The sequence below is a fragment of the Saccostrea cucullata genome, unplaced genomic scaffold (genome assembly GCF_032062105.1).
Source record: "Saccostrea cucullata isolate Sc308-1 unplaced genomic scaffold, CSIRO_AGI_Scuc_v1 ctg15172, whole genome shotgun sequence".
NCBI lineage: Eukaryota > Metazoa > Mollusca > Bivalvia > Ostreida > Ostreidae > Saccostrea > Saccostrea cuccullata.
Genome location: NW_026926731.1, coordinates 12,805 through 26,265, shown reverse-complemented (window position 1 = coordinate 26,265; position 13,461 = coordinate 12,805). Strand labels below are relative to the sequence as shown.

Genomic DNA, 13,461 nt, shown 5'->3' with positions numbered 1-13,461 from the left:
GTATGAATGAAATATACATATATGGAGATAACGAACAGTATGAAGGTGTGTATATACATTGTATGCACCGCATCTGTTTGACAGTTAAATTACCAGAAGATATCTTGGATACAACCCAAACAGCCATCACTCCACTGACACTGTGGGGGATAGGCGGGTCAACTGAGTGCAGCCCTTGTGGGGGATAGCCAGGTCAAGGGAGTGCAGCCCCTGTGGGGGATAGCCGGGTCAAGAGAGTGCAGATTGGGGGGGATAGGTGGGAGAGTGCATAGCCGGGTCAATAGCTCAGTACAACCCTAACCCTAACCCTAGGGGGCTAGGTGGGTTAGTTTATAGTCCCCTATATATCCTATACGGGGTGTGTTTACACTGTGTTTACATTATACTATATACGCTGCTACTACGATTCACAACGCTGCTACTACGATTTTGGCAACAAATCAAGAATGTCATTATGACGTCACGCTTCACAGTCTAGACGGTCTAGCCAGCCAGCCGGTTCAAACTGGATTTCCTCAAAACAATAACAAACCTGGATTTTCTGAAAACAAAGAACATTAACACAAAATAACAAGGCAATTTTTTTCAGAATGAAAATAATACATTTACATTTACTTTTTCTTCTGTGCCTTTTCAGTCATCAGGGATAGTTTTCTCTTGTGTGTAGTACTGGGGCCTGGAATCTCTCTGTTGTCTTCCTTTTTCTCTTTTTTGTCTCCTACTTTCACTAAAGGTTTGGTCTGGTGGGTCCCTGAAATCTTGGGTTCTTGAGGCTTTTTCTCCAGTTTTTGTATTTCTTTCACTAACTGGTGTGTCTTCCTTCCTTGTTGGCAAATCTTTTCCATCACTTCTTTTCTAAAATCACCTATATCATTATGAATTATCTGCATGATAAAGGTCATTTGATTTAAGATACCGCCTATCATTCTCCTGTCATCTACATCTAAAAGATCCTGTGTTTCTGGTACGGTCTCCTTTGTATTTTCCTCTGCCATATTTTACCTGTGTTGAATTCAGAATATACGTTTTACCTGCGTTTTTATACCTGTTGCATCACCTGTAAGGACCGTGTGCAAAAAATTAGGGCCGTGTGCAAAAATATGTTGGACTTAAAAAGTACTTACTTACTTTTGATCGTACTGTGTACGATTTTGTACACAGTCTAGTCAGCGAGCTACCTATGCATTATGACTTTCATACACTTGTAAAATTAAAGTTTCATTTTCACTTTTGTTTCTAAGAAGTGAACTTAGATTTTCATAAAATGTAAGACTATCTTTTGTTTTTCCTCTCTTATTCTATGATGATTTTCCTACTGTGAAGCTTTTCTTGTATATAAAGCTCAATTTCTCTATGACCACTGAAGTAAACATCCTGATGCATTCTTACCATGTGAATGTTGAGACCGTGTTCATTTTTGAAATCTTCTTTTCTGACAGACATATTCCACAGGTAAGTTTGTCTTATTTTTACATTTCCTATGAAGGTCATCTTTGCATTTAATCATGATTATGTAAAGTTGTGTTTTGAATGTAAATACTGTATTTATCCTCATTTCATGTGATTTACAGTTGTATAACCTGCATGTAACTCAGAGTACATTTAATATTTGTATGATGGGTCATTCTATGATTGAATTTCAATCAGAAAAATATTCACTAAATTTTGGTAAAATACATGGTATCTTTTACATTTCTGTCCCTTTTGTCTGTAAATTATTGCTTTACTTACATTGTAAAATGAGGTTAAATGTGTATCACTGAATTGTATGATTTTTTCAGGATCAGCTGAGATGTTATTTCACTGGATTATTTAATGGATAGGCTTATTGGGCATATAGTTGGATATCTCTGGTAAGTTTGTCTTGTTTTTTTTTATTGTTTACATTTCCTATGAAGGTCATCTTTGCATTTAATCATAATTTATATGTAAAGTTCTATTTTGAATGTAAATGCTGTATTTATCATCATTTCATGTGATTTACAGTTGTAAAACCTGCATGTAACTCAGAGTACATTTAATATTTCTATGATGGGTCATTCTATGATTGAATTTCAATCAGAAAAATATTCACTAAATTTTGGTAAAATACATGGTATCTTTTACATTTCTGTCCCTTTTGTCTGTAAATTATTGCTTTACTTACATTGTAAAATGAGGTTAAATGTGTATCACTGAATTGTATGATTTTTTCAGGATCAGCTGAGATGTTATTTCACTGGATTATTTAATGGATAGGCTTATTGGGCATATAGTTGGATATCTCTGGTAAGTTTGTCTTGTTTTTTTAATTGTTTACATTTCCTATGAAGGTCATCTTTGCATTTAAGCATGATTATATGGTTTAATTTAATGACTGTGTAATACTTATGTGATCTGTTGTCTCTAACTTACATTTATATAAGCACACCCTTATTTAACCTAAAATATATTAACACATGATTAAGGGATCTTCAGAATATTAATAAGTCCTTTTGTATAAATCATGATATAATTTCATAATTCATTATGTATGTTACCCATGGAATTCAGACTTACTAAATGGTGATCAAAGAGATATTAATTAGGAATCTAATAAGAGAAAAGGAGGAATTTACAAAAGATTAATTCTAAGTCATTTACTTTTGTTTTGATTCTAAATATGTGTGATATATGGCATACATATAATTTCATTTTCACTTTTGTTTCTTGGTAATGAGCTTTTCAAAAAATGAAGGACTACATGTTGTACTGTGATGATGCAAAAAAAATAATGTATTTTTCTGTATGCAGTACTGACAGTTATTAAACCAAAATTGAATCTGCTGTTAATAAAAAGTCTTTTAGTGTCTAAATAATTAATTTGATAATCATTTTATTTGTGATATTAATACTGTAATTGTGCTTTTTTTTATTATCTTAAGATAACATGATGAACTTTTCTCATCTGGAGTTAATGTTAAAAACAATTTTTTAGATTAAAAACAAATATTTTCATGATCTTTTTTGACATTGTACATGTTGTATTTAAACATGCATTGTTTCATGCAGTACTCTGTCATATTAACAAAATGGTTTTATTTCTACAGTCATCAACATGGAAGATATGGTTTGTTCCTAACCATCTATAATCAATTCTCTATGAAGTTCAGACTGTCTGCTGTTCCTTTGGAAATACACAGTTAGTCAACCAACATAGAAACACACAAACTTGAAGGTAAAGTTTCAATGAGATACAATTGTAATTTTTATTTATTTTTTTACATATGCATGTTTATATTTTTGAATTGATAAGTAAATGATATATGATTTTTTAAATAAAGAGGGCTTGGTGGTCATGGTCATGTTTAAACTATATTGATATCCTTTAGAAGAAGAAGAAGCTCCATATAAATATATCAAAAATGCATGATCAAATTTTAAAACTAAAATGTATGATATTTTTCTTTGCCAAATGATAGTTAACAGCTGAAGATAGCATATCTATAGAATAAGTTAAATATGGCTAATTTGTTAACCCCCAGTTTCCTTAATAGCATAGTTGGTAAAGATAGCAAGTTTTGACTCCAATTGCTGATGAATTCTGAATTTTTCATTTAATATTAACATTATATCACAGGGAAAGAATACTTTAATGTGGCTCATCAGGATGACCAGAAAAGAAATCTTAATGGCCCTCTTGACTATGTATAAAGACTGTAACCTTATAACTGATGTAAGATGATCTGATTGTGTGGAAATAAAATTTCCTGGTGTTTCTACTACCCAAGATCTTCTTATGAGTGTATGGGACTGCTGTAAACCTTCTCCTGTTTATAAAAATAATACCTTGGAGCATGACACTTTATTCATAAAAGGTACTTTCAATATCATTTCTATGAGTTTGTGTTCTTTCTATTAATAATCTAGTAATTAATTCAAGTGTTATATCTCCTTTAAATTCATTAATATGTATGCTTCCAAAATCTTAGATCTGTCTGTATAGTTTCTTCAGCTCTTTGAACACAAATACCCTGATTCAATCTTTTGAGGTAAACATCATAGAGACATCATAGATGATTATCAGAGTGTATATATCACAATCTTGACCATAAGGTCAATTTAAATGGTCAAAGGCACAACAAATGAAAGTGAAAACTTTTTTTTTATCAGAATACATAATTTTGTAATAAACAAACACTGGAAAGTTACTCTCATAATGAGCCTTAATGTCTTCCAAGAGTTCAGTTTGGACTTCCTCCATTAATCCTTGTATCTTGTAATCCTTGTATCTCCAATGGTTTTGTGGGCTAAAAATCATGTGTCTTTAACAATCTTTTTTTTTCTGACAACTGTTTTCTCTTATCATCTATAAACTTGACTTCTTCTCTAGTCAAAGGTCTTTCAGGGTAATCCAAGTAATTCTTACCCTCTTTTGGTAATAAATGGTTATATTCTTCATTGGCTTCTTCTGCAATCAAGGGTCTTTCTATGTAATCTCTGACAACATTAGGATCACCCTTTTCTGGACATAATTGGTTATATTCTTCTTGAGAAATGATCTCAATAGTGCCATCTTTTTTTATTTTAACTGGTATACCTCTGTCTACATCTTTCTCTGAAAGAATTCTCTCTCCAAACTGAATTTTACTCATTCCTTTACTCTTTTCTTTACTGGAGGTGTTACCCATGGTTAATATGAAAAGTCAAATTCTGATGTTACACCTTGTATTTATACCCTTTTTGTCTATATTTAGAATTCCATCAAGCTTATATTATATAACAATTTTTTTTTTCAACTAAGACATTATTTTTTTATTTTTCAGGATTCTCTAGTGAGGGCTTATGGAAATGATCTATGTCTACTCTTAGAATGGTGAAAGACTATCAGATTATGCAAAGACTAACAGAATATCCTCTCTTGGAACACTGAAACAAGAAAACCAAACAGAATGGAGGATTTAAGAAGAACATAGATAAATATGATTTTCAACCAATTTAACCAGTACAATCATAGACTGTGGTTTACAGAATGACAAAGAAAGGTGCCAGAATTGTATCTTTCACTGTCAGACACTGACTATGGATAAAGTGTAATCATTTATCAAACTGAGATCTAGTCAAATCAAGTATTGAAAATATGATTTTCTGATAGCATGAGCTCTTTAAAAACTAATTCTCACAGACCTCAAAGTATCTGAATGTGACTTTTATTTTTACCAATTCATATTGAAGACTGTTGTTATGTATGGGAATCACACATTTAAACCTTTTATTTTTCATCTTATTTTTACAACCCCCTAGAAATTACACAGATATCCAGATGCTGGATTTAATGTTATTATTTAACTTTCCTGGAATTGTAAATATATTTTGTTTGTGTATGTATCATGTTTAATTTTGAATTTAAAATTGGTCTCAATAAGACCCCCAATAAAGATGCAAGTGTCCCATAATCTGTGGTTTAATAATATCTTGAATATCTTTATCATACCATATTCATCATACTAATTACATATAGAATGGTTGTAGGAATACACTTTGTTGTTTAGGACACTTTGTCAAGGTCAAAGCATAAGATTATTGAGATGACTTCTTTGACAATAATTTGTAACTTACAAACTTCACATCATAAGTACACAGATGAAGAATCAATAAGATATTTCTATAGATTTTTTGGATCATTTACTCCTGGGTAAAAGTTAGTTACTGAGATTACTGATTTGAGTCCTGTAATGCAATAACTTAAACATTGTGTGATAACTTATAGACTTTATAAAAATTAGGTGCAAATTCTTAGGAAAGGATTGAAATGTTAATCAAATGTACAATGTTCAAGGGTGTTTATATGACTATTACTATGTAATACCTAGGGTTTCTGTAAAAATCCTATATTCACTACATAGATAAAGACCGGTATAATATATATTTTAAACTATGATGAAGGAAAAAAAAGGGTCAAAAACTCTCCCCTTCATATCTTTCATATTCTGTCATACACAACAATAGATAAATTGCAGTCATTTAACAAACTGAGGTCTAATCAAATCCTAGAATTGATATTGTGATTTTCTGATAGTATGAGATCTTCAAAAAAAAAATAATAATTCCCAGACTTCAAAGTATCTAAATGTGACTTTTATTTTTACCAATTCATATTGAAGACAGTTGTTATGTATGAGAAGTATACATTTAAACCTTTTATTTTTCATCTTATTTCTACAACCCCTAACAAATTACACAGATGTTTAAAAGCTAGCTTTGGTGTAATTATTACTTTCCTGGAACTGTAAATACATTTTGTTTGTGTATGTGTGTGTGTGTGTGTCCTATTTTGAATTTAATAGGTCTCAATAGGACCCCCATAAAGATGTAAGTGTCCCCTGATCTGTGATGTAATAATATCTTGAATATTTCTATCAACCATTAGACTTCATGCTTACTACACAGAACAGGTTAGAGTAATACACTTAGTTTTATAGGACACTTTGTCAGGGTCAAAGCATGAGATTATTGAGATAACTACCTTTGACAATAATTTGTAACCTGCAAAATTCACATCATAAGTAAAGAAAGATTCGGAGATTTTCTATAGATTTTTGGATCATTTTTCTCCTGGGTAAAATTTAGTTGTTGTAACTTTAACATTTTGTGATAGGGTAGAGACTTTATATCAGCTCTATTGGGTGGCATAGCATACTCTTTGGAAAGAATTGAAATGTAAATCATATGCACTATGTTCAAGGATGTTTAAAGACTATTACTATGTAATACCTTAGAATTCTGTAAAAATTTTATTATCACTGCGTAGATAAAGACTGGTTGGAATAATTTATGTTTTGAAATAAGGTTTAGGGAAAAAAGTCAAGAATGTGGATATGACTTTTATTCAAATGGTGCAGTACAGCAACTCTGGTGATTTACATACCTTCAGTCATAAATACATGTAGATAGGTATTGGGAAGACTCCTCTAGATTTTGAAATTTTTAATTCAAAAAGTATAGAATTTTTTTTTAAGTTTGAAAGATTAAATGGCAGCATATCATTTGCTTGTGAATTAAAAAATAAATCCAAACATATACATCTTTGGATGATAATTGTAGAATTTTATCAATTCCTGGACTTCGGTCTTGATATCATCCTTTAATGTCCTTAAAATTTTAATGACTGTCTTTTAGTTTTAGTTGAATTAGTTTCTTTTCTACATGTGAAAATGACATCATCCAAAGAAGTTCTTCATCTGCATGTTATATGAAGAAGACAATTTTCATCACAGTGAAAGAGATTGTTTTGTTAAACATAATGCATTGATGCACAAATATACTTTTAGATTTTTAATAGCTAGGGTTCATATTTCTTAATATGGAATGCTAAGTACTGTTGATTTCAATCTTTTTATGAACAAAAACATACTAGTAGAAAAAAAATATATACATGGTGTGTTAAAAAAGCATGTGTAAACCTGATGACTTTATAATTGCTGATTAAATCAATTATGAGTTTCATCTTTGTTACATTGTAAACATTTCTAAGTAGGGCACACATTAGAAACTCTTAAAATTCTGAGTATCAGGGTTTAACACAACAATTCCAAATGATTTTTGGACGCTTGTTGTGTATCAAAAAAAAAAACAAACACAAAACAGAATGTTTGTTCACAGATGTTCCAAAGGAAAACAAGCTCAAAGAAATGATTTGTAATGTTCTTTATGTGATTCATGTAAAATGTATTTTAAAATTGTACCCTAACATTTACCTTTTGCATAAATACATTTTTTGTGGAGAATTTCTCATAACTTTGAAAAAAGTAGTCTTATTGTATAATATGGTTAACTTAAAATTTTGTAGACTTAAAAGTTGTACATGATGTGTTACACATCTTACATATGTAACCATTTCATTTCAGGGCATTCAGCATATATTGTGCTTTTGTCAAAAAGTAATCTTTGATTGTATAATATTTATCATAATATAATATATGAGAGAAATAAAACTAAGCAGTTTTTGAAAAAATCTTAAAATTTTTTAGACTTAAAAGTTGTACATGATGTGTTACACATCTTACATATGTAACCATTTCATTTCAGGGCATTCAGCATATATTGTGGTTTTGTCTTAAATTTGTTTGTTCATGTAATCAATAATTTGAGAATACTCAAATTAGGTAATGCATGAGAGAATAGGCAAGAAAATCAGGTTTAAGAAATGGTTTTTACTATTTATAAGGGGTTAATCTGTATATTGAATCTATAAGTACATTAAGTCTATACAATTAAGGTATTTGTGTATGAAATAAACTTGCATTTGAGCATTTTAAGACAATTGTAAACATTACTTTAACCAGTTAAAAAAATGATTAGATTCACTGTCAGCATGTTATTTCTTGTAAAATGAATGAGAAAACAATTTTATTTGAGTCAGTTTTTTTTTTTTGATGTAAATAAGAAGCATTGGAAGTTGGGAATATTTCACAAAGTTGATTGAGCATAATTCTCACTAGGACAGTAGGAGTATTATGATTTAAGCATTAAAGAAACCATTTCATATTTCAATATACAAACCATGTTTAGTCATGCAGTATATAGTTTACACTTGCCAAAAAGTAAATGGTATCTCTATTCAGGGTCAATCCAAAGGTCAAAAAGGAATGAAAAAAAAATTTCCCTTTATGTATCAAACATGTAGGTATTATTGCAATAAATTCACTGTATTCATTTTTTTTTTTGGTCCTCTTTCTATGTATGAATAGCTCTGATTTAGGCAATCAAAATACAAAAAGCAAATGAGTTATGTCAAATGATATAAAAGGTATACACCAGAAATTAACATGGACAGAGAATTTTAAGTTTCCCTCAAATATGGCCGCCAAGTGATGTGAAATAAAAACAAAATGTGGATTCATCTATTAGGATTGAGACTTGTACATATTATGAATGATGGGTACTATGACATTAAGAATGACATGAAAGAAATAAGTTTGATTCAATTATATAAACAGTTCTTAATCCATACAGTCAAAATGGAGGGCATATATTTTTCTTTATAGGCATAAAGTAACAAACACTCACCCAATGCATCAAAATTTTACTTTTTGAAGAAAAGGAACCCTACTTACTTTGTTGAGTTGACATTCATATTTTTTGTGTTTAACAGGTAGACTAATGGTTTCTGACTAGTATAATGAGAACTTTTTATTTAAGAGTCATCAGATTGTTCTGATATTTTGGTTAAGATATCTGCATGACATCAATTAATTTGTTCATACAAAGGGATAAAAGCTTTTCCAGGTTTCCTCTTTACTCAGATTAGATTGTGTCTTGCTAATATATCCAACATATAAGATACTCATCAAAGTCAAACAAAGGTAAATAAATGACCTTATTAAGTTTTTAGTCAAAAGGTCAAAGAGATGTGGACATCTGCTAAATTTAATTGTTTAGTTAATATTCATCAAACTTCATGGATAGGTTAATTAAACAAACTTCATATATTTTGATTTTCAGGTCAAAGATCAGCACACTTTTTGCTATACCATTGTTATCTATGAATATCTTAACACCTCTATTGACTTTTCAGGTTAAAGGTCAATGTATTCCTGCTACAGTAAAACTTCATTATAAGGATCTCATAGTGATATTCTTTATTTGTAAGGAATAAGGTATAAAATCTCCCACTCTTTCTATAATATGTCACTGAATGTGCTCCTTCATTTTAGAGAGTTTTACAAGCAAATCATATACTGACTTTCAATCCTTCAAAACACAATATATATTAAATCTTGAGATTCAGACTTTCAGACTTTTAGCTTTCAGCCTTTTAGGATTTCAATCTTAAAAACATTCAGACTTTCAATCTTTAAAAACTTTCAATCTTGAGGACTGAGTATTTTAATATTCATTTTGTCTGTCTTGTCTTTTATGTCATTATGATTAATCCTTAGTAATTCAAACTTTTCATGTTTGTAAAACCAGAGTGTGAAAGTACAGTGTTTGTGTAATCTTCTTTATGTTTATCTATAAATACTGATTTTAATACAGTCAAATATAATTTTCTGATGATCAAAATTTCCAACTGAATTCAAAGACAAACTGCCTGACCTATACATATTTAGAATTTCAATATCATACACTCTTGAATATCCATAAATATCAAAATATAATGATTCAGCATTGGCTATCATCCATACACTTGTTAACCTAAGGAACGCTCTTATCATAAGTTAAACGCATGAAATTCCTCATGCAATTTTGAAGAATTTCTGTTATAAAAGATGCTAAAGACAAAAGGCCCATAAATTTCCAAGAAGTAATAATTTTTAAAACTATATATCCACATTAAATTGGGGAACATTTGAAGAACCCCTTTTCTTTATAACTCATGACATTTCATGCAGATAGTGGCTATAATGTGTAAACAATCTTTATGAAAAAAAAGGATGGTGTAAAGTTAGCCTCACCCAACACCCAAGGGAGAGGGAAGGGGACTGGAGATATAGAATGACTATATAGAATTTTAACATTTTTTATTTCAATTGAATTAAAAAAAAAGAAAATAAAAAAATTGAATTTAATTAATTTTTTTCAAAAAAAAATTTTAATTTAATTCAATTTTTTTTTAAAAACAAATTTTTTTAATTTTTTTTTTTTTTTATTTGAAAATTCATGTTTCCTGGACACAAAAAAGGGTTCAACCCCCTTCCCTCTCTCCCTTGGGTTTGTGGGGTGAGGCTAACTTTACACCATCCTCTTTTCATTAAGATTAAACACATTATTATCTGCAAAAATTGCAATTTGATGAGTTATTCAAAGAATTTTAAAGGTTCTTTGTTTCTAATTTAATGTGGATATATAGTTTTTAAAAATTATTACTGTACTTGGAAATTTATGGGCCTTTTGTCTTTACATCCTTTATAACATAAATTCCCTCTCCCTTGAACTATGATTATGGGATATTGCTGAATCATTATATTTTGATATTTATGATATTCAAGAGTTATGATATTGAAATTCTAAATATGTATAGGTCAGGTAGTAATCTTTTTTTAAATTCAAATTGGAAATTTTGATCATCAAGAAAATTATATTTGACTGTATTAAAATCAGTATTTATAGATAAACATTAAGAAGATTACACAAACATTATTTCACACTTTGGTTTTGGAACATTAAAAGTTTGAATTACTAAGGATTAATCATAATGACATAAAAGACAAAACAAAATGAATATTAAAATTCTCAGTCCTCAAGATTGAAAGTTTTTAAAGATTGAAAATTATGAAAGTTTTTAAGATTGAAAACCTAAAAGGCTTTTGGATGAAAGTCTGAATCAAGATTTTGATATTTTATTGTGTTTTGAAGGATTGAAAAATCATATATGAGTTTATATAAATGATTTCAAATTGAAAAATCAAATATTTAATGTAAATATTGAATTTTCTTGTCTTTGAAATCAGGAGATTTTGACATTTTATAGAAAAGAGTTTTATTTTATAAAAAATAAAGAATATCATTTTAAATCCCTTTTATAATATAATTTTATTGTAGCAGGAATACATTGACCTTTAACCTGATTCAATAGAAGTTTGTATTTCATTAATCCTTATCAAATGACAAAAATTTCATTAATAATCCATAACCAGAGTGTTAGCAAACATCTAATGTTTGTGAATATTTAAATATAACAATTAAAAATAACTGGAAATTTTGATTTTGAAAAATACTTATGTGTTTTATTTAATATATTTTTAATTTTAAATCTTATATGTTGTATATAAATTTTAACACAATAAAATTTTGAACCTGAAAAGCTTATTATATGAACAAATTAATTGATATCATGCAATAAATAACCAAAAGTCAGAACAATTTGATTTTTTAAAATCTAAAAAGGTCTCTTATTTTCAGAAACCATTGTCTACTTGTCAAACACAAAAATTTGTTTTTAATTTTATATGTCAACTATAAAGGATGCTAGTAAAAAATTTTTCTTAAATTTCCAAGTAAAATTTTGATAATTTTTAAAACTTGTTACTTTATGCTATAAAGAATTAAATATATGCCTTTTGAATGATATTTTTTTTTATTTCAAACTTATTTACTTTTTCATTCTGATAGTACCCATCATTCATAATATAATCTTAAAATAAAGATGAATCAATTTTGTAAAGTTAAAATCACTTGAATAAAATCAAAATTCTCAGTTGTGTTAATTTCTTTTATAAAAAGTTTGATTTGAATAACTCATTTGCTTTTTGTAAACATTTTAAAATATAAATATAATCATACATAAGGAAAAGCAAACATATTTTGGAAAAAAATTTACACCTTTATCGCAATAATACCTTTGTTTGATACATAAAGAGAATCATTTTTTTTCATTCCTTTTTGAAAAATGCAATAATATAATTTAATCTTTTTGGCAAGTGTAAACTGCCTGCATGAACAAATTAATTGTGGTTGAGGTATATTGAAAATATCATGAAATCTGATTTCTTTAATTTTAAATCATTATTTAGTGAGAACCATGCTCAATGTCAACACAAAAATTGATTCCCAACTTCCAAAGTAATGCTTCTTATTTACATTAAAAAAAAAAATTGACTTTTTGGCAAATAGTTTGTTTTCTCATTTATTCTATTACATGCTGATGAATCTAATCATTTTTTAAACTGGTTAAAGTTGTTTACAATTGTCTTAAAATGCTCAATGCAATTTTATTTCATACATAATAATTGTATAGACTAAATGTACTTATAATTTATATAGATTAACCATAATATTATAAATAGTAAAAAACACTTCTTATTTTGATTTTCTTGAATCATTTTGTTTAATTTGATTTCATATTATTGATTACTGAACAAACAAATTTAAGAAAAACCAAAATATATGCTGAATGTGAATTTCTGGTGTATTTACATATGTAATAAAGTAACACATCATGTACTTTAAAGTCTTTTGAAAATTTTAAGCTTGGTATTTCCACCCTCCTATGATGTCATAGGTTTTTGCAAAAACTGTAATTAGTTTAAATTCATACCTAATAGAACATCTCTTGGAAGAATGCTTTACAATAGGTGAATGATAAATATTGTTGATAATTAAAAATATTTTTTAAAAAATGCATATTTTCTATATTTAATGTTTATTATTCAATCTTAAAAAAAATGACTAAATATGCTTTGTATTCTTTATTCAGGCAAATTTTCTTTAATGTAAAATAGTTTCCCTGATAATTCATTCAAAAGTATCTTTCAAGTAGGAAGTATAAATTAATTAAATCAACTTTGTGAAATATTCCCAACTTCCAATGCTTCTTATTTACATTAAAAAAAAAAACTAAGAAATAACATGCTGACAGTGAATCTAATCATTTTTTAAAAACTGGTTAAAGTAATGTTTACAATTGTCTTAAAATGCTCAAATGCAAGTTTATTTCATACACAAATACCTTAATTGTATAGACTGATTTTTTCAATATATAGATTAACCCCTTATACCATT

At 28.4% G+C, this 13,461-nt stretch overlaps 1 long non-coding RNA gene across 3 annotated transcripts; it reads left to right on the top strand.

Annotated features, from left to right (window-relative positions):
- Positions 1-1,234: 1,234 nt before the first annotated feature.
- LOC134272531 (uncharacterized) lies at positions 1,235-6,533 on the top strand. Of its 3 annotated transcripts, none has more exons than XR_009993221.1 (5): positions 1,235-1,452; positions 1,782-1,853; positions 2,197-2,268; positions 3,069-3,196; positions 4,785-6,533. It is a non-coding gene; the product is annotated as an uncharacterized LOC134272531 (long non-coding RNA). The 3 variants fall into 3 exon arrangements; XR_009993220.1 differs by lacking the exon at positions 1,235-1,452 and adding an exon at positions 3,599-3,836 and having other exon boundaries at positions 1,578-1,853; XR_009993219.1 differs by lacking the exon at positions 1,235-1,452 and having other exon boundaries at positions 1,631-1,853.
- Positions 6,534-13,461: the final 6,928 nt, after the last annotated feature.